Below are 22,953 nucleotides of genomic sequence, written 5' to 3'. Positions count from 1 at the left end.
CCTTCATCTATTTGGGCATCCCAGGGTACCTTTTTATGAATTATAATTGAATATAGAAAAGGCAAGAAAAATGTTTGATTCTTTCCTTTTGACTAGTTTTCATGATAATGACTTGGTTCCTTGTTATCCTCAGAAGTTTATCGTTTTTAAAAATGTTACCATAAACTCATGCTTTAGAATATATTTGAAGAGTTTCAATTTATGGACATTTTTATGGGTAGTAAAACAAATCATTCCTTCTGTGGCCAGTGGGAGCCCTTCCTGGTGTCTCCTGAGTCCTTTGCACCTGATCCTGGTGGTTTCTGGCAACTGCTTTGCCATCTGATATTTCCAGATAAACCTGGCTCGTCTTGTACATTTCCTGCTTCAGACCTGGAATTGGCCATTTTTATAAGAAGCCTATGTTTTGTTTCATTTTATTTTCTTTTTTTAAAATGAGAAATCATATTTTAGGGCCATGATCTGGGTGTTAGGTATACCTTACTAGTTTTATGATCATTGACTTTAGGCCTTTTCAGGGGACAGAACTAGATTTAAAGTAGAAGATAGAGCAACTCAATCGTTCACGCTGACATATCTATTTCAAATTTGGGACCACACTGTCCTGTCTTGCCTCGCCTCGCCTCCCCTCCCCTCCCCTCCCCTCCCCTCTTTTCTTTTTCCCTTCCCTTTCCCTCTCTCCCTTTCCCTCTCTCCCTTTCCCTCTCTCCCTTTCTCGCTCTCATTTTCCCTCCCTTCTTTTCTTTTTCCCTTCCCTTTCCCTCTCTCCTTTCCCCTGTCTCCCTTTCCCCTGTCTCCCTTTCCCTCTCTCCCGTTCCCTCTCTCCCTTTCCCTCTCTCCCTTTCCCTCTTTCCCTTTCCCTCTCTCCCTTTCCCTCTCTCCCTTTCTCTCTCCTTTTCCCTCCCTTCTTTTCTTCTTCCCTTCCCTTTCCCTCTCTCCCTTTCCCTCTCTTGCTTTCCCTCTCTCCCTTTCTCTCTCTCCTTTCCCTCCCTCCCTCTCTCTCTCTCTTCCTCTCTTCTCCTTCCCTCTCTCCCTCTCTCTTTCTTTCCTTGACAGGGTCTCACTCTGTCACCAGGCTGAAGTTCAGTGGCAAAATCTCAACTCATTGCAGCCTCAACCTCCTGGTTCAAGCGATCCTCCCACTTCAGCCTCCTGAGTAGCTGGGAGCACAGGTGCATGCCACCACACTCAGCTAATTTTTGTAGTTTTTGTAGAGACGGGATTTCGCCATGTTGGTCAGGCTGGTCTCAAACTCCTGACCTCAAGTGATCCTCCCTCCTTGGCCTCCCAAAGTGCTGGGATTACAGGTGAGAGCCACTGTGCAAGCCAAGAGACCACACTGTTTCTATTTGATCACTTACTTATATTACATCTGTGTCTCGTTTCTTCTCACTGACAATCCTGGTTTTCAAGGATATAGCACAAATACCAGAAAACTTTTCTTTAAAGGACAAGATAGCACGTATTTCAGGCTTGCAGGCCACATGGTCTCTGTTGTAACCACTCAATTCTGTCAGTGCACTGTGAAAGCAGCCACTGACCCTATGAAAATGAATGTGCATGGCTGTGTTCTAATAAAACTTTATTTACAAAACAGGCATAATTTGCAGACTCCTGATGTAGGAGAAAAATAATTAGAATATTCCATAATTATTTGCTTTATCTCACTTTGCAGATCTCAGCATACCAATACTAATACACTTACTATTGATATCTCAGGTTGAAATGTAATCGCCAGTGTTGGAAGTGGGGCCTGGAGGGAGGTGATTGGATTATGGGGGCGGGTTTCTCTTGAGTGGTTTAGCACCATCCGCTTGGTGCTGTCCTGTAACAGTGAGTGAGTTCTCATGCGATCTGGTTGTTTAAAAGTGTGTGGCATCCCTCTTCCCTCTCTTGCTCCTGCTCTGGCCATGTCATGTACCTGCTCCCTCTCTGCGGTCTACCATGATTAGGAGTTTCCTGAGGCCTCCACAGCCGTGCTTCCTGTACAGCCTGCAGAACAGCGACCCAGTTAAACCTTTTTCCTTTATAAATTACCCAGTCTCAGGTATTTCTTTATAGCAATGTGAGAATGGATGGATACAACTATAAATTTTGATTTCCTGAACATATAAATATTTATATCTGCTATGCCCATTCTCCCCATCTTGTGCATGCTTTTCCTACATCTGTGCCGTAGATCATATGGCCATTACAGACTGTGATCTCTCCCTTTTGAGCCTCAGTTAACCTTGTTCCACCAAGTAACTACATATTTAATCTAACTAATACTTAAGTCAGTGTCTCTCTAGTTATTTTGTTTACCCTAAGCTTGTTTTCTGGTAGAGTCCTTAGGAAGTTTTCATGGAAGCAATAGTCTCTGAGTTACTCAAGTGTACATTATACTGGAAGATCAGATATGCTGATTCTGACAAAATTCTAGGCTTTTTTTTTTTTTTTTTTTTTTGGACAACCTTAACTATGTTATTCCACTCTTCAGGGATTAAAGCATTAATGTAGAAAATCTGATAATAAGCTAGTTTTGTTTTCTTAATATGTTAAGTGACCCCTTTTGTGTCCGGAATTTATTCCTTCCAGTGGGTACGTGGTGTCACTGACTTCAAGAATGAAGTTGTGAACCCTCACGGTGAGTGTTACAGTTCTTAAAGGTGATGTGTCCGGAATTTATTCCTTCAGATGTTCAGATGTGTCCTGAGTTTCTTTCTTCTGGTGGTTTCCTGGTCTCACTGACCTCAGGAGTGAAGCGGCAGACCTTCCCAGTGAGTGTTACAGCTCTTAAAGGGGGCGCCTCGGGAGTTGTTTGTTCCTCCCGGTGCATTGGTGGTCTTGCTGACTTCAGAAATGAAGCCACAGACCCTTGCAGTGAGTGTTATAGCTCATAAACGTAGTGGCAACCCGAAGAGTGAGCAGCAGCAAGATTTATTGTGAAGCGCAAAAGACCATTGTTTCCAGAGCATGGAAGGGGAAGGAGCAGGTTGCAGCTGCTGGCTGGGGTGGCCAGCTTTTATTCCCTTATTTGTCCCCGCCCACATCTTGCTGATTGGTCCATTTTACAGAGCGCTGATTGGTGCGTTTACAATCCTTTAGCTAGACACAGAGCACTGATTGGTGCATGTACAATACGTTAGCTAGACACGAAAGTTCTCTAAGCCCCCATCAGATCCAGAAGCTCAGCTGGCTTTACCTGTCACTTTTGCCTACATGTCCAACGGATTTTTTAAAATAAGTTAAGTACTTTTAATAGTAAATGACTATGGTTATTCTCGGGTGGTATTTGTAGGACTCAGTGTATTTAGTATGCGGGTTCAAATAGTTTTTGTTTCATGAAAGTTTCTTTGAACTATAGTTTTTATTATTTGTTATATGTCTTTTCTTTAGCTTTCTTCCTTGGGGAACTCCTTTTAAGCATATGCTGAATTTTTATTGCCTATCTTCAAGATTTTTCACTTTTTTCTGAAATATTTCTATTTATCATTTTGGATTATGATTGATTTTTTTTTCACTCTTCTACTCGTAAGGTGTTGTGTGTTGTTATTTTTTCTTGTGTTCCTTCTAGGTTAGTCTTTATTTCTAAAATGTTTTTCTTTTCTAATTGTTTTTGAGTTCCGCTGTCTCATTATTGAATGTGTCTATCTATGGTTCGTGGGTTTAAAAAATGCCTTTTACTTTTTTCTTAAATTTTTAGATGGTTTAGAAATAGTTATAGTTTTGGTATTTTTGGTGTCTTTTCATGGTAGGGTTGTTATTCTGCTCCATATTTGTAGTTTTCTTAAAGTAATTTTGTTACTTGAGATACTTTTCTACCCAGTTTTCTTTGTGTGAAATAAGTTTCCTTAACGTTCAGAACCTTGTACAGGCATCCTTTGCAACGTTAAAGAGCTTCCTCTTCAGTTTCCCCTAGTGTAAAAAGGAGTGGTGGTCTGGGCTCTGCAGTCTCCTGTCTCTCTTCCCCTCCCTTCTTTTATTGAGCCCCTCTCCTTCCTTCATGCATGGTTTCTCTGTCCTTCTCATTCTGATTGCATTTCCAGCATTTTCTCCCTGGTGGAGGGGAGGGCAGAACGGGTCAGTTTTATGAGTTCCCAGGTCACTGTGGTGTAGCCTTGCTGGGACTCCTGGGGTCTGGCACTCACTGTCATTGAGTGGGCACGCTCTCCTGGATTCATCCATTGGTCTCAGCTCCAACCCCTCTCCTTTCCCGTGGACACCTATGGACTACCATTGGATTCTGTTCTTGGATCTTCCTTTTTGCCTTTCTTTCCCATACAAACACTGATGATAGGCCTGTCTTGTGTGGGAGGTAATTTGTCCCCATCTACTTTTATTTTGGAGTCTGTGGAGATACCTTAGCACCTAGTTTTACTGTAAAAATTGACCACAGATTTTTTGGTTTGGGCAACTAAGTGCTCTGTTTTTTTGTGTGGATTTGGGAAAATAAAACAACCAGGCCGATACCACCACCACCACCTTTTAATTTAAACAGATGCTTTCCTAGGGAGGATCATTGTTTCTAAAAATTAAAAACAAGAATTGACCTGGAAAATGTGCCAACAAAAAAGTCCTCTCTCAAGGACATGTTTCGTGTCCAGATAGCTTCATTGTTAAATTTGTTCAACATTTTTAGGCCAACGATTCCTATGAAATGTAAACTTACAGAATAAAACAAAAATTGAAAATTGCCAAACTCATCCTATTTAGAAAACATCTTTATTTTTATTCTGTTTATAAAAGATATGAATGTATAAAATAAACTTTATACATTTATAAAAAGAAAAAGTTATAAAGTCAAACCTGCAGAAGTTTGTAAAAAGAAAAACAATGATCCCCAGTGTATTTGTTGGGGCTGTCATAACATGGTACCATAGGTGGGTGGCTTAAAAAGCAGAAATTCATTTTCTCACAGTCCTGGAGACTAGAAGTTCAATATCAAAGTGTTGGCAGGGTTGGTTCCTCTGAAGGCTATGATGACTATGTGTCTCATGCCTCTTCTCAAACTTTTGGTGGCTTTTTGGCAATCTTTGGCGTCTCTTGGCTTGCAGAAGCATCACTTGATCTCTGCCTTCTTCTTCACATGGCGTTCTTTTTGTGTGTTTGTGTGTATGTTTTTGTCCATATTTTCCTTTTTGATAAGACACTAGTCATGTTAGATTAGGAACTCACCCTCCTTGGTGAGTCCTATAAAAAAGGAAATGTGTCTTATCAAAAAGGAAATCTTGACTAAATCTTCAATGACCTTATTTCTAAATAAATTCATGTTCTGAAGCACTGGGGTTAGGACTTCAGTGTATGAATTTTTGTGGGACACAATTCAACCCATAGCATTCAGCAATCCATTTTTTTTTTCCCTTAACATTGTGGAACTACTAGAAATAATGTATATTTGCAGTTTGCTAAATCATCTTCTGAGTTTTGTTTACTTCTCTCTTATTAGTTTGGTGACTATGCAGCCACTGTATAGGTCTTCACACTTCTCAATATTCATGCTCGTTTTCCTCCCTGACAGAACCCTCTTCTTGTTGAGGAACAAAAATATGCTTGGCTACAAAAGACTGTATTTTTCTACCTTCCCTTGCATTTATGTGTAAACAATGGGATATAAGACACCTTAGATGAACGTTTCTCCCTTTTCCTTCTCTTTTCTCTGCTTGGAAGCAGACATGATGGCTGAAGCTCCAATGCCCATCTTATGAACATGGGATGATTTTGAGATAAATACCATAGGCCGAAAGGAAAAACAGACAGAATAAGCCTGTATTTCTATACCAATTTGAACTGAAGTAGCCTTGGACTTCCTATCTCTAGCTTCAGTTTATTTGAGGGGAAAAAAAAGTAAATCTCTTAATGTGTTAAACCATTACAATTTTGGTGTTCTTTTAGTATCAGCTAAACCTAATCCTAGCTGACACAGACATATCAAGTAATATTCTTAAATCCATATTCCTTAATTCATCCATTTTAAAAATGAAACCGAATCTATTGATTTCTCCCATGAAAGATGAACAAATCAGCACATTTTCCTTATATCTCCTCTTTCTAACCGGCATCCATCAGTTGGCTGCATCCACCTGCTGACACAGTCTGGATTTTATCCCAATCCACAATCATCAAATTATTTATACATTATTTATCTTTTATTTCAAGAATGTTATAATAGCATGTCATGGCATTTTAACTCTATTTACCCCCAACTGTTTTAATTTAACCTATGGTTTTTTTTTTTAATTTTAAATTAATTAATTAATTATTTTTTTTAGATGCAGTTTAGGTCTTGTTGCCCAGGCTGGAGTGCAGTGGTGTGATCTCGGCTCACTGCAACCTCCCTTTCCTGAGTTCAAGCGATTCTCCTGCCTCAGCCTCCCAGGTAGCTGGGATTACAGGCACCGGCCCCCATGCCTGGCTAATTTTTTGTGTTTTTAGTAGAGACTGGGTTTCACCATATTGGCCAGGCTGGTCTCGAACTCCTGACCTCAGGTGATCTGCCCACCTCGGCCTCCCAATATGCTGGGATTACAGGCATGAGTCACTGTGCCCAGCCAATTTATCTTATGTTTAATAGAGTTCAATGTTCACTATGATTTCTTTCATACAAATGATTTCCGCATTTGTGATTTAATCTTTCATTTGGCGTCATTTTGGGGTCGATTTATTGCAGGTGTTTGAAATCAGAAAACAAGTGAGGCTTAATCAAGATAGGAGTTTATTTCTCTCTCCCAAAAGAAGTCTGGAAGCAGGCAGGCCCGGGCTGTGACTGGGCCTTCGTGAACTAAGTCCTAAAGATCTAGACTGGTAGCCCTCTGGCCTCCTCAGAAGAAAGAGAGACGGAGGACAGGCTTCTCCCTGGGAAAAACTGCCCGGAAACCCCTCACAGCACTTCTTGGATTCTTTTGGACAGAACTTGATCAACATGGCAACAGCTGAATGAAAGGGAATTTGGAAAGTGTCATTTTAAGTCTGGCTGGCTCTGTGCCTTCCTCATTTCAGAGTCCCGTCCCTGACGAAGCAGGAGACACAACCAGCAGACTCTGCCACAGTCTTCGCGTATATACCCCATGTGACGCCTGTATCCTCAGTCCTTGGAAAGGTAGGAATGTTTTCTTTTTCCTTGCCAATAAATGATGACTCGTAAAATTGACATGGAATACTTGCAAACCATTTTTTTTTTGTTGTTACTACTGTGCGAGCATAGCTTCATTCTTTTGTGGGATCCAGTCCTGCTGAGGTACCTGAGGCTGAAATTTTCTCTGAACTGCTGGTGATTTGTTATTATGTCGAGATGCTGAAGGATTCTTCTTTTCTATTGAATTAAGCAATGAATTCTCTATTAATTTTACTGGTAGGATGAGGTGTTTTCTTTTTTTCCAAATCTACAGATTCATTTGTTGTTGTTGTTTGTTTGTTTGTTTGTTTGTTTCCTGGAAAGTTTTCTCATAGTAAAACTGGATATTTTTTGTTACCTCTGTTTTATTTTCTTCTTCAGGAACAATTTTGAACATATTGGTTTTCTTTTATTTGTTCTTCATGTAATTGTTTTGCACATTTATTTTATCTGTTTGGTTTTTCACTGCTTTATCCACAGATAAATGGTCGATGTTAGGTCTCAACATTGTTGAGTTAATTTTAAACAGCATCAATGATACATTCTGTGTCAAATATGGCTTCCAAATTTTGTCACAAATTTTGTCTTTTTTTTTTAATTCCCTTATCACCTCTGAAAGTTTATTTTTTATATTGTTCAGAGTCCTATCATCTCTTTTTTTGTTTTTATTTTGAAATAATCTCCTGCTTGCAAAAATGTTGCAGGACTAGTACAAAGAGCTTTATTTCTGAACAATTTGTTAAGTTACGACACAATGCCCATGAGCCCAAATACTTTAGCAAATAGTTCCTACAACCTGAGACACTCCTCTACATAATGCCAATACAACCATCAAAATCAGAAAATTAACATTAATATAGTATTATAATCGAACCTACAGACTCGATCCAAGGTTCCCATCATTGCAATAATGTCCTTTCTAGTAGGAGGATTCAATCCGGTCCACACGTTGAATTTAGCTGTCCTACGTTTTTAGTTTCTTTCTGGCTGGATGTCTTCTGTGTTTTTTCTTGTCTCTCAAGGCCTTGACATTTTTGTATGTTAGAGGCCTATTGTCTTAAAGAATGCCCCTCTATTTGGTTTTGTCTGATGATTAGACTCAGATTATGCAATTTTGGCGGCAATCTCACGGAAGTGACAATGTGTTCCTATCATGCATCCTACCACACATTAGGTGGTTGCAGTTTGTCGAATTACTGGTGAAGTTAACCTTGATCACTTGGTTAAAGAGGTACCTGCAGATTTCCTCGACAGCATGGAGGCATACTGAGAGTGTGGACTATCGCATTTCTCTTGACCTTTCACTCACCAATTCAGCATCATTGGCTGAATTCTTACAATGATTAACCAATTGTATTCCACTGATGGAGGAAGAAAACATTCTCCATTTTCCATTTATTTACTCATTTACTTACCTCAGCATAGACTCACGGATTTCTGCTTTAGGAGATAGTATCACTATTTCCTTGCTCAAATTGTCCGATTTGGCCCCTGGGATCCCCTTCATGACATGGCCAATGGGAGCCCTTTGTGCTGGTTTCTGTACGCTCTTCTCATCATTGTGCTGAGCACTTCCTCACATCTGGAATGACAATGAGTTCCAGGCTCATCTTGAAGGTTGCCTGCCCTAGTCCCAAATCCACCATTTCCCCATCGAGTCTTTTTTTTTGTGTGTTTAGTTTTTGAATGTAGGGAATAATATTTGACAGTCAACATGTAATGTTTTCATCATTAAAATATGCATATTGCCTAAAAAGTAAAAAGGATTGGTATTCAAACTGGGCAGATAACAATAAAGTGAAATATTCGGCAGGTTGAAAGCAAAATCACAACAGACTCTAGCTCAAAACAAAATGAATCAATTCTGCTAATATTTGCATGTTGGTGTTGCACATTTCCTTACTCTCTATGTCAAAGTAAGAAAATTAATATCCATATGGGCTTTTTAAAGTAAAGTGTTTTGCATGGATATCGATCAACCATAAAAGTCATTTGTTGAAGCAAAAGAAAAAATCATTAAGATAACGAAGAACTAGAACTTTATATTGTACACTGGGACAGCACTTGGTAACTGCAACACAGAATGATGCCTTCCATTCATGAGTGTGTATGTGTGTGTGTGTGTGTGTGTTTGAGAGAGAGAGAGAGAGAGACAGACAGGGTCTCACTCTGTTGCCCAGGCTGGAGTGCAGTGGTGCAATCTCAGCTCACTGCAGCCTTGACCTCCTGGGCTCAAGTGATCCTCCCTCCGCAGCCTCCCGAGTAGCTGGGACTACAGGCACGCCACCACTCCCAGCTAATTTTTGTATTTTTGGGGAGATGGGTTTTCGCCATGTTTCCCGCTTGGTCTTGAACTCCTGAGCCACTTTTAAACAAACTTTTAAAGAACTACCTCCAGATTCAGTATCAGCATCTGTAAAGAAAGCTCTAGCAACAGGAATAGCTTCTGCCTCTCCCAGCCTGCTGATTGGGAGCCCTCCTCATTACAGCTGTCATACCCTGGTAACCTCTACCAGTCACCCATGTGACAAGTGATACTTAAGTCCAATTTATGCAACACCATTTGACTAGTTTTGGCAATACCAGAACAGAAGTGCTTGGTTTTATCCATTTATGCTTTCCATCTTCATTAAGAGAATGTGGTCAAAGGATGGTGGTCTTGTGACACTCCATTAAGATAATGATTTGTAGAAAGTAGATATCAACCATTTCTTCTACAAACAGATTGAGCATAAGAGGAAATTATTTTAGCTCTGGCAACTCTTGACCAGTGGAAGATAAAACCACTTCAGAGAACCAAAGCTTAATATTAGCAATATTGAATAAAGAATTTAACAGAGTTAAACCCTGAAGTAATGGAAGACTTTCTGGACTCCATTGCCAATATCATGAGGTTAAACATCACCATTTGGGTTTAAGATGATGCCCAAAGGTTAGGAGCTGGTCAGTCAATTTCCCTACCCCTGCTGCCCACCTACCCCAAGGCCGCTTCCTCCAGGATGCCCTCCCTGATATGCATGGATACATGCCTCTCCCTTCCTGTGCTTCTTGTAGTCTCTGAACATTGCTTTACCATCATCACATCGGATTATAACTTGTTTCCTAAACATCTGTCTTCCCAGAGAGATACAAAACTCCTCATAGCCGAGGAAGAAATCTGATTCATTTTTATTTTCCTTTGTGGAGCACAAAATTTGGCATATAGCAGCTTCACCAAAATGCAATTTGAAGGAACCTTTCCTTTCTTAATGTTTCCTTAGTACTGTTTTGTCCCTCTAAATGTGCATTTATTTTCTACTGTTGATTTAGGGAGTAAATATGTTTCTCTCGTCCATTGAGTTGTGATCTTCTCGAGGACTGGATTTTATCTACATCTTCCTATTCTAGTATATGCTCAATACTCTTTTCACTGGATTAAATTAATAGCTTTATCTTTCTAAAGATTTTAGAGATAGTGTTGATTTAGCTTGTGTTCTTCCATCTAGTGATTCCTTCAGATAAAAAGGGTTGTTGATTCTTGTTGGATGGATTAGGAGAATAGATTATTGATCATGGATCTCTCTAGCAAAACCAAAGGACAGACTTTAGGAGGATTGTATCAACACCTCCATCTTTTTTTTTTTGTTTTTTTGAGACGGAGTCTCGCTCTGTTGCCCAGGCTGGAGTGCAGTGGCCGGATCTCGGCTCACTGCAAGCTCCGCCTCCCAGGTTTACGCCATTCTCCTGCCTCAGCCTCCCTAGTAGCTGGGACTACAGGCGCCACCACCTCGCCCGGCTAGTTTTTTTTGTATTTTTTAGTAGAGATGGGGTTTCACCGTGTTTGCCAGGATGGTCTCGATCTCCTGACATCGTGATCCGCCTGTCTCGGCCTCCCAAAGTGCTGGGATTACAGACTTGAGCCACTGCGCCTGGCCAACACCTGCATCTTATCCACATTTTGGGTTTTCTACTGACTGGCAAAGAGACACCCTTACTACGTGTCGTTGACTCACGGACTTTAGATTGAGCCCTGTTTGGGCAGTGGCCCAGGGAGCTGGGAAGGAGCAAGAAGGAAAGAGTCTAGCTTCTAATTAAAATTCCCCAGTTCTGTGCACCTGCATAGCTTCAAACCCGATATCCCATTTCCTAAGACAAGTTGGGTCACTTACTCCCCTCTTAGCATCCAAATACTCACAGCTCTTCTTTTGTGATTTCCTTTCCTTTCAGGGCTGCTTAATTTTTTAAAAATTTATTATTTTTTTTTTATTTCCGTAGGTTTTTGGGGAACAGGTGGTATTTGGTTACGTGAGTAAGTTCTTTAGTGGTGAATTGTGAGATTTTGGTGCACCCTTCACCTGAGCAGTATACACTGTACCCAATTTGTAGTCCTTTATCCCTCCCCCCATCCCCTTCCCCCACACCCTTTTCCCACATCCCGGAAGTCCATTGTATCTTATGCCTTTGCATCCTCAGGGCTGCTTTTAAAGTTCCCTTGAGGAGATCACACTTGTAGAGTCAGAGAACTAGAAAAGTTGTTTGCCCCAGGCCTCCTGTATCCAAGGCTAATTCCCACAAGTCAGGTCCTAGTGTAACTAACAGGTTGTTTCAGATCTAAACATGAAAACTGCAAAAACACTTTTTCAATTTTTTTAGGTGTGTTCGCCTGGGTAGTTATGGTAATCAGTACCTACAAGTGTGTGTTTCCCAAGGGCCAGGTGCCTTCCCTCTCTGTGTGTGTATTCATTGATAGATAAACCTATATTCTGGTTTATAGCGGTATGAAATTTTATATGCATACATATATATGCATGTTGTCATTTAATAATTGAAGCTCCCCTATGAGGGAAGCACTGTCACCCCTGTTTTATAGTGAGAAGATGGAGGCCTGGAGTGATTAAGTAACTAGTCTAAGAATATTCAGTTGGTAAGTAGGTTAGCCAGGACTGGAATCGAAGTATTTCTGACTCCAAAGCCGTCGCGTGTCCACCTTTCTGTATTACCATCTGGGGATACTGTTGATACTCAAATCATAGTTTGGGGCTTTGGCTGTGTCGTCAGGATGGGGCTGACAGGGGTAGGAGGTTACAAGCTGAGAGTCACTGCACCTGTCCCGACTCAGGGAGAGCGCCCCTGCCTTGGGGCTCCACCTTTCCGAAGACCGGGGGCACTGAAGGGTGCAAAACCGCCCGGCATTCCTGGGCCGCCTGTGCCAGGGCCGTTCCTGAGGGCTTTGCCGGATCTTTGAACGTTGTGCCCATCCCTGCCGCCGCTAGGGGGCCCAGGAGGGCCGCGGTTTGGAGCTGCTCTGTTTACACAAAGGGAACAGGGTCCCAGCGGGTGTTGCTGTTCCTCCACGAAGCCCACTGGGTCAGGTCCCACTGTGCAGACAATAACGTTTTGGGGGAAAGGTGAAGCCGGTTGGCTTTCCTAAGTACAACTCTCTGAAAAAAGAAATACTTCCTTCTTTATGTTTGAGTTTCTCCAAGCTGAGATGGAGTCTTACATCAATTACAGAGATTCTAACTCTAACTGGCCTCTTGAAGTATAAAGGCCGGAGGAGAGGGTTGCAGACATTTGCAAGCCCACATCCCATTGTGAATGCCGTAATCATGCCGTCAAACCCAAGTCAGAAGTGGGTATTTTTAAAGATTAGCTCATTTGGTCCCATTTATTGAGCATTTACACTCACTGTACCGGGTACTGACATATGTTATCTCATTCGTTTTTCACCCCCAAAGTAAGAAGTGGTCTTAGCTCCATTTTACAGATGAGGAAACTGAGGTTCAGAGAGGACAGTCATCCTGTCCTGGGGTGGGACAGGAATTTGCTTATGGTCTATGAACACTGATACTGCAGGTCTACAGATCACACTTTGAGTAGCAATCCTCTGACTTTACAGAAGGGGAAACTGAGGCCAGAGAGGGAGTGCCCTTTTCTCCAGGTCATTCTTGCTTGACTGCTGTGTCTAGCCTGTGGAATGCATTTGACCTTTGCCAGAGAAGGTCCAGGCTGTGGGCATGGGGCCTTGGGCTTTGCCTCAGACTCAGCCCCATTCTGCCCTCTTGGAAGACTAAATGGTTGTCTCTGCAGTTGGACCAACTGCCTGGCCATCCAGCACCATCCTTTCCATTAGGCACACATGAGATTCACGTTCAGAATTATGTTGATGTGTAGTGAGAAATATATGATGAACTGCAGCAAGGGCTGGGACTCAGGGCTCACTGTAGACCACCACTGGAAGGCCGGGGCATGGCCCCAGTTAAGAATGAGTCTGTCCAAATGTAGCTGATAATGACTTTATTATTTCCCTCTGTGAAGTAGACCATTGTGGTGGGGTGAGTGACAGTTGTGCCCTTGTCAATAAGATCATTGCAGTGGCCTGTTCCCATTACAGGGTGGTACGGAGCAGACAGTAATGCTGGCTGTGTGGTAGAAGCAGTCACTAAGGCTGCCCATTTGGCTGGAGTCACCTGGCAGGGATGGAATGCCTTCCAACCAGTTCTGTGACGCCTCTGCACAGATTAAAGCAACTCGTCCAAAGGGGTTGGGGTGGGCTGAATGTCTCCCCAAAATGGAAAGGAATGATAGAGACTTCAGCCAGGGAGCAGGGCAATGCCAGAATGTCACCTGGTAGGGCACAGACCCAAGAGACCCCTTCTAACAAGATGACACGTCAGGATTCTGGGCGCTTGTCAGACTGCAGTGCAGAGGTGGCCTCTGTTAAGTCCTCACCAGAAGGGACAGCTCCAAGCTCCCTCATGGACTTGTGTGAAGTCTGCAGCTTCCGGCAGCCATGAGCCTGCCATCCTTTATGGCTACCGTTACAGTATGGCAATGAGAGAAAGATGACTTATGGTCATTAAATGAGAGGAAATCTTTATTACTATTATTATTACTCTCCCTGAGAAAAATTAGATGAGCTCTCTGGTGAATTCTGATTGCCTGGGTGCACTGGCTGCCCACTTTGCTTCTCTGCTTTCACGGATTCACTGAAACTTGGCGGGTGATTCCCTATTACTTTTCTGAAATGCAGGTTGAAATGCACTGTAGGGTAAATTTGGTTCCCCTGTCAGCTAATTAACTCTTAAAATAGACCCACCAGCTTTCATTTTCAGGAAAATAATTAGTTGTTGAAGTAATACACCTATTTCTAATCCTGTGGCTTATTATTTTAGCTAACTGGAAAAAAAGTACAAAAGAAAAGCAGAAAAACCCACATCTAGAAGAGGACAATAGCAGAAGCGTGTGGGAGGCAGCGATGTGGGGCTCAAGAGGCGACAGGTGAGCAGGGGCACCTGGAAGAAAGCATTTCAGGTGCGGAGAACAGTGTGCTGAGGACAACGGGCCAATGCAGCTTTGATTCCTTCCTTCAAGTCGGTTTTCAGAGGGCACCAAGGTCCACAATGATCCTTTTCTCAGGATGGTTTCCAGGAGTTTGTGTTTAAATAAACACCTTGCATGACCTTTGCAAAGAAAGTCTGAGCACCGCTACCTACTACTTGCAATTAAAACCCGTCTTCCTGAAACGGCAGAGTGTTAAGATGGGAGAGGCCATACAGGTCATTTTACAGCCCAAGAACCCAAGGTCTGGGGAGGTTAAGTGATCGGAGCGCCAGGAGCGTCCTTGTTTGTCAGGCCCCATGCTCAGGTTTAATGCTCCTGTTCTGCGTAGTCTGTTCTGGGCTCAGAACTACAGAATCCGGAGAGGCAGAAGAGGTGGCATGAATGAACTGCAGACTTTCTATTGATCCTCTGTGTGTGTGTGTACACACATATATACACAGAACTGTGTCACCAGCTCTGAATATTCAACTAATTTAAGTCACTCCTCGCTAACATTCCAAACTCAGGTTCAAGTTTTTCCAATAGCGTATGATTCAATCATTGAACAGAAGTGAAATGTACATTTAACATTCTAGTGATCAATGGATATTTTTTCTATGTAGAAATGCCTTTCCATTGTGACCCCTTCATTATTTATTATTTTTAACTGATGCATAGTAGATAGCCACAGTTTCGGGGGTACATGTGATAATTTAATATATTCATGTAATTTGTAAGAATCAAATTGGTGTACTTGGGATATCTATCACTTTCAATATTTGTCCTTTATTAATGCTAGAAACACTTGAATTATTCTCTTCTAGCTAGTTTGAAATGTGCAATAGATTATTGAGAACTCTAATTACCCTACCGATCCATGGAACACTGGGTCTATTTCTTCTATCAAACCATATATGTGAACCTATTAATCAAATTTTTAGAAGCTCATTTTGACGTAGCTTGTGGGACATACATTCTGATAACAACGATTGTTAACCGGGCGCATACTATGTGCTGGCCACTGCATAACCGCTTTACACTCATCATTTCTTTTAGTTCACAACAAAAGTGAGGCTGAGGCTGGTACGATTTTAATCTCCCTGTGCAGATGAGAACATCAATTGTTGAGACAATAAGTTTCCTGCCCAAGTTGACACACTGACAGGCAGAAGAGTTGGAGATGTAGGTTTTGATGAGTCAGTCCTTAGAGCTGGAGTTTTTAAGCCCACTGTGACAAAGCAAGCCCACCCATTATTCCCTCCACATCTAATGACATCGCAGAATACAGACCTCATGGCATCACGTTGTCAGTTCTGGGTGGAGCATTTTAAGGGGAATTTCTGCGTACCCTAAGGGATGGAAAAGCTACTTGCAGATTCATGGGAGTCCTGACAGGTGGCTACACTTAGGTGAGAATTGAGTTAAGTTAAACGCAATCACCCTACCAGTTGTCCCGGGGCGGAGGGAAGGCGGGGGTGGTAGGGGAGGGGGCAGCTCCAGGCTGGCCATGACTCAGCTCCATAGAGAAAAGCACACACTCACAAGCCAAAAAGCGAGTTTGGCAAGTTTGGCCGAGAGCAACAAAGGGATGGAATGCTTTCAGAAGGAGCTCTTTGAAATGCCTGAAGGGCAAGACTGAGAGTGACCGAGGGACAGCTGCATTCAGAGCAGCTAGCATTCAGTCTTGGAAGATGCCACGGGGTCTTTCTTTAAAATCTCTGCAGTTTCAGAAAGCAGGCTACACCTGGCACTTGTGATAGCCAGAGCAAAAGGAGTTCCAAAAACAGCATTCCGCCAGCTCTCAGTCCTGCCCTCTCCTGATTCTGACTTGAGCGAGAACGAAGTTGCCCTGAAGTCAGAGAAGGTGCCTTCTCTGAAAGAATGTCTCCCCCAGCCTGGCAGAGAGAACGGTTGCTTTCAAACACAATGGCACCATCTCTATATTGTGATTTTTAATTTTAGAAATGATTTACAGCCTCATTCTTCTGAGAATTGAAAGTAGAATTCTATGAAAGCCAAAAAATTTGAATACAAGAAAACTCATTATTTCCCTCTACAGATCCACTCCACCTTGTTCCTTTTCTCAGAGAATCACTGTGCCACATACCCATTTGCCCAAGTCCGAGACCTGGGCCCTCCCCTCTCCCAAGCCCAATGCACCACTTCACTCACTTCCCGTCTTCATAGTTCTGCCCTCAGGAGTCTTGAGGCCTGTTGCCTCTTCTCTCTTCCATCTGCTACCATCTGGTTTGTAGCCTCTTTGTTTTCCACCACACTTTCTACTTAGGCTACTTTCTTTGTCAGAGGAATGGCCACTTGCATGAGGCTTGTGAGACATATTAATTCAAATTCAAATTTTAGACATTATGCATATACAGTGGAAGCGCTCCAGGAACATCCCGACAACTAACACACACGTCGGCCTTGTGCCGTGGCTACTGGCTTCGATTCCTTGGTTTAGGGGCAGTCAACAGTGGAGGGGAAAGCTGGGAAAGGCTGCCTTTCGGCTGGATCCTGAAGCCTGAACAGGGATTTCCTAGAGGGAAGAAAGGCATGGTGATCCAGTACCTCTTTCATACATTTAGTGTGAAACAGTGGACAAACTTAACCAAAGGAGGGGGAGAGAAGAGAAGAAAGAAGATGACATGCCACTGAGGTATGTGCCATCAGACCGTGGAAGAGGCTCTCAGTCCAAACGCATGTGTCCTGAACTTCAGCCTGCCTCCCAAGGAAACTGACAGGATTTTAAAAAGAGAGTGGTGAAACTGCTGGGCAACTTTATGAGCTTGATGGGGTTGCTAATAAAGAAATGCTCCTCCAAAACACCCAGTGTCTGGCTGGTAGGAGCACTGCCGGGATCAGTCGTTCATGCCTTATTTATTACATGCCTTGTGTTAAGCAGCTCCATGTGGGGCCATCCAGTCTTGCTTTAAAGCCACTCTTGATTTAACGCCAAACGATTTCATTGAATGAGCTTCTAGTCTAACGAAGACATACTGGTTCTGTGTGTCTCGAATCTTTCAAAGGAACGGTGATCCAATACTGGGGTTCTGCTGACTGTTGTAGCAGAAGCCGTGTTTCTCATGGAGATCTCCTCACAGCAGCCCCTTCTATCAGGCACTCCATTTGCATTTTAGAGCAACTTTCCCCCTGATTACCAGCTTGAACTGAGTGAGGAAAAGGGAGGGTGAAAGAATGCAACCCAATGCGCCTTCCAAACCCAACCACCTGTTAATGAAGCTCAGCTCCTCCCCTCTTCCCTTCTCATTTCATGGAAATGGAGAGTGCAGGACTGAGATTTATGCACTGGGAATGAAGCAGGAGGGTTTTTCCAAGCGCTTGCCAGAACACTGAAATCAAACCAGTTTCAGTGAAAAGTGCATTGTTGCTCTTGTCTAAGTGCCATTCATAGGCAATAAGCAAATCACCGCAGGATGAATATATTTGGCTTCTGATTCTGAATTTGTAGAGAGACTGTTAAAATATAAAGCAATATACACCAGTTACTGACCCACTGGGAAATTCTGTAGCTCCACAAAGCACGTTAAAACATTGTAGTGATTTCAGTAAGGCTGTGTTTGCAGGCTGAGATGCTACTAAACAGGTCAGGGAAGGAGAATGCCTTGCAATTAGATGAATTTGCCGAGAGATTTTAATTGGCATGAGATGCCTGGTATCAGCCTCCGGGAATCGCTGTAACGTTCTTCCCTATTGGAGTTTGTTCCACTAGGATGTTATCATCAGGTGCCCTAGCAGGACTCCCAGAACCCTCGGAAAGTTTTTTTGGATGCAACATCTCTGGAGTATAACAGAAAAGTGAAAGCTTTTCTTTGCTGGGGCCAATCCAAATATAAACAGTTCAGGCAATTTTGGTTTTCTTTAGAACTTCAAAGGCCTTTGCTACTCTTGGGACAGTTCCCCTGGGCATGGAAATACATGAGTGACATAGTCGTGATGCAAGAGGCAGCATGTGACTGCGCTGCATTACGTGGGTAGCTTTCAACATAGGCTCATGCAGGTTAAAACGTGAGCATATTTAGATGGCTTTTCCAAAGTGATCACTTAAGGCCTGTAAAAAACTCAGACAGTAGCATGCTGTGGGGAGTCTGATTTATATCTGATGATGGACGTCTGGATGGGAACCAGAAATCATTTTAAGTGCTTTTTGTGTTTCTGCTTTTTTTTTTTTTTTTTTTTTCTTTCTCTCTCTCTCTCTCTCATTTTTCTTTATGGCCTGTCCTCTTCTGGGCCAACGAATGCTGAGAATTCTAGGATCTTACATCGTGGGAGGTGGTCTTAAAAGTGAAGCCCCTGGGGGGCTTGCAGAATGTTAAAGTTGGGACAGAAGGGCGGGAAGGTCTGGGTAAGAAGGAAGGGATGTGGGCAACAGCAGCAGAGGGCTCAGTGTTGGTCCGACGCCCACTTTCTGGGATGCGGGACACATTGCTCTCCCTCCAGACCTCCTTCACCTCCCTTCACTGCCCCCTTCGAAGCATTTACTTTTTAAAGTTTGTTTTTCGTTTAGAGACTGGTTCTCGCTCTCTCGCATGGGCTGGAGTGCAGTGGTGCCACCACAGCTCAGTGCAGTCTTGAACTGGGCTCAGGCTATCCTCCCAATGCAGCCTCCAGAGTAGCTGGGACTAGGTGCCTAGCCTGAGAAGCCCTTACTTTTGTGTGGCCCCATGATTGCCGTGTGACAAAGAGAATCACAACAATGCCTGTGCCTGGACTATGCATGATGAGTTCACAATTTAGGACACACACACTGGATATAAACACGTGACTTCCCATCTGGAGAAAAGCGCAGCGTGAGCCCTGCACTGACTGTCAAGCGAGACTTGAAGCACTCTGTGTCTGCCTGCCATGGGTTGTCGAGTGGAAATATTTGGGATTCATATTTCTTTTCTCTTTTGTTTTAAATACCCCTAACGCGCCTCAAAGTTCCACTTATTGGCTCAGATAGGAACACTGCAGCCTGTCTGGGGAAGAATATTGGACTAACAAAAATCCCCAAAGAAGGTGAACTATAAATCGAAATGCCAGCAGAACCTTTCAAAGCGGGAAGAGAATCCTAGGAAGTCACCCTCTTATGTTCTCATAATGAGACACTGTAAAGCGGTCCTGTCTCTTTCCCTTGACTGAGGTCACACAGCCACATTAGACAAAAATCCATGTATCCGGAAAGTCTCTGCCAATCCCCGTAGACCACACGACAGGTATGCTGAAGATGTGTGAGATTAGCTCAACTCGATGGAAAACAAAACCTGCTGTGAAAGAGTGTTGGGAAAGACGCTGATCTGCTCTTTTGTTGCTTTGTTCATTTTGAGGTGAATTAGGTTCAAAATGATTTGTGGGTAGAATTCTGCAGAGAAGTAAACTTGAGCTCCACACACAGAGCTGCTCGTTTTCTACTTAAAGGAGAGAGCTGGGGTTCCTCGGACATAACTCAATAAGTTAGAATCAATGTCATATACGAAGAGAAAATTCACAGGGCCTGTGCTGCTTGAGCAAAATGACTTGACCATGAGAAGGCAATGAGAGAATGAGGAGTCAGTTGTCTACATATTCTGAAAAGCTGGCCAAGTCCAAGGAAATAAAAGTGGTTCCTATGTCAAAGTCATTGTGCTGGAGAGAAGTGTTCTTGGGATTTCAGAGAGCAAGAGTCTTTGTGGGATCGTATTAAATGTGTTCCCAAAAGAGTGTGAGGAATCGAAGGAAAGGGGAACCTCCAGATTCTCAGGGTGTTCTCAGAGTTCTGTGATGAGAAAGGAAAGAGACTGGGCTAGGGCTAAAGACGATGAGTGAGTCCATGCTGGGCAGGATCGCCGCCTGGGCATAAAGACTGTTGTTGCAAGCGTCAGACCAGGGGAAGTGAATGGTTAAAGACACACTGATACAATATGAGAGATAGGGGCTTTTCATGCTCAACTTTCTCCATTTATTCTTTAAGTAATGGAGTTTCCCCAAATTCATCTGGTGCCATTTCAGGGGCTCAGTGTATGTATTCTTCCTAGTTGTCCTTGTTCCCTCTCTTTCTAGTTTTTCTCCATGACTGCAAAATCCTGCTTGCAAGATGCACTGCCCCTCTCCAGGAGGTATGGAGGGTCTCAGAATTCTCACTGCATTAATGAGGGGATATGAAATGTTTTCCTGCTTCTCTGAGCCTGTGGTTAGAGCAGAGGTCCCCAGTGCCTGAGCCACGGATCAGTACCTGTTTGTGGCCTGTTAGGAACTGGGCTGCACAGGAGGAGGTCAGTGGCAGGTGAGCTAGCAAAGTTTCATGGTATTGACAGCCACTCCCCATCGTTCGCATTACCACCTGAGCTCCGCCTCCTGTCAGATCAGTGTCGGTACTAGATTCTCACAGGAGTGCGAACCTTGTTGTGAACTGTGCGTGGGAGGGATCTAGGTTGCATACTCCTTATGAGAATCTAATGCCTGATGATCTGTCACTGTCTCCCATCACCCCCAGATAGGACCATCTAGTTGCAGGAAAACAAGCTCAAGGCTTCTATTGATTCTACATTATGGTGAGTTGTTTTATTATTTCATTATATATTATCACATAACAATAGAAATGAAATGCACAATAAATGTAATATGCTTGAATCATCCACAAACCATACCCCCGTCCTCGTCTGTGGAAAAAATTGTCTTCCACAAAACTGGTCCATGGTGCCAAGAAGGTTGGGGACTGTCAGGCTAGGGGACAGATGACGTCAGTTGCACGTTAGTGTCACAACTGATGTCTTTCCCCGGGGGGGCCATTCAGTTTGCTTCCTAAACTCTTTCCTCTCAAAGTGCCTGTAGCATCTTGGTTTTCTCCTTTTCCTTGAATACCTTCCATCTCTATTTTCCAGAAGAAACTCTGCTTCACTTCCTGCTGGCTGCCTGACATGTACTTCCATGCTTTCAGTTATTCACTCAACAAATATTTATTGAGTGCCTACTGTATGCCAAACAGGCCCCTAGGCACTGGGGCACAGCATGAATAAAACAGATACACGTCTCTCAAATATAACTCAGTTTAATGCATTTTTAAATTCTATTTCCCAGGGCTGTGGTCCTTTCCAGATTATCTCTTTTCAGATAAATTTTACTGGATTTGACTCTACTTGTTACCAATATTCCTATTTGCTTTTTTCTATTTAAATATAATATATCATATAATTATAAGTTATATATTATACAATATGTGGTATATATAATATATAGTGAAATATACATGTACAAAGAAGTGTATAGAAAATATGTTGTTTATATATATTATAAATTATATAATGAAAAGGTATATAATTTTCTGGATCAAGAAATAGAACGTTTTCAACAGAGGGCTCCTAAATGTTTTTTCCTAATAATAACACCTTATTCTCTCCCCTAGAGAAAATCACCGATTATCACTAAGAGATTATCAGAGACAATGTTAAACACTTCCTTTTATGCTTAATAGTTTTCCTTTCGATTCTGTATCCCTAAACAATTTAGTTCTATCTTTTTTTAAAAACAATTTTTGTATAGGTGGAATATACAATTTGAATTCTTGTGACTCTGGCTTCTTTCTTGCAATATTACGCTTTGAGTACTTACCTGTATTGTTGCATGAACTCGTAGTTTGTCCATGTTCATTACTGTGGAGCAGGTGTCTTCAAACTTCAAGGTGTGTCAGAGTCCCCTGGAGGACTTGTTAAATCACAGATTGCTGGCCCCCAGCCAGAGATTCTGAATTAGTAGGTTTGGGACAGAGCCCAAGAATTTGTATTTCTAACAAGTTTTGAGGTGATATTGATACTGTTGTTAAGGGCACCCCACTTTAAGAACCATGGCTGTATAGTGCTCTATTATATGCATATACCACAATTTAATGATTCATTCCTTTGGTTTGGGGCTGTTATTTAAAATGCAGGTGTGAACATAATTGGATCTGTCTCCTCCTTCTTATTTCACCTGCATTCTTGTGGTATAACTTTGCTGGATATAGAATTCTAGAGTGACAGGTATTGGGATTCCTTAGCAACTTGAAGGTGGCATTACATTGTCTTTTTCTGACTTCCATTGCTCTTGTTGAAAAGTCAGCTGTCAGTCTGATTCTTGCCCCTCTGAAATTTCTCTGGTAACTTGAAATTTTTCTTTTGTGTTGCCAATGTATCTCCCACTGAATTTGTCATTTTTCTGTTTATAAACTTATTCTTCCTCCTCTGAAAAAACATATTTCATCTGGTTATTTAAATTAGGCTCGGCCGGGTGCGGTGGCTCAAGCCTGTAATCCTAGCACTTTGGGAGGCCGAGACGGGTGGATCACGAGGTCAGGAGATCGAGACCATCCTGGCTAACACGGTGAAACCCCGTCTCTACTTTAAAAAAATGCAAAAAACTAGCCGGGCGAGGTGGTGGGCGCCTATAGTCCCAGCTACTCGGGAGGCTGAGGCCGGAGAATGGCATGAACCCAGGAGGCGGAGCTTGCAGTGAGCTGAGATCCGGCCACTGCACTCCAGCCTGGGCGACAGAGTGAGACTCCATCTCAAAAAAAAAAAAAAAAAAATTAGGCTCTTGAAAGGCAT

The sequence above is a fragment of the Macaca fascicularis genome, chromosome 8 (assembly GCF_037993035.2).
Source record: "Macaca fascicularis isolate 582-1 chromosome 8, T2T-MFA8v1.1".
In the NCBI taxonomy this organism is placed as follows: Eukaryota; Metazoa; Chordata; class Mammalia; order Primates; family Cercopithecidae; genus Macaca; species Macaca fascicularis.
The sequence above is the reverse complement of the archived record's forward strand: the minus strand, read 5'-3'. Positions refer to the sequence as shown.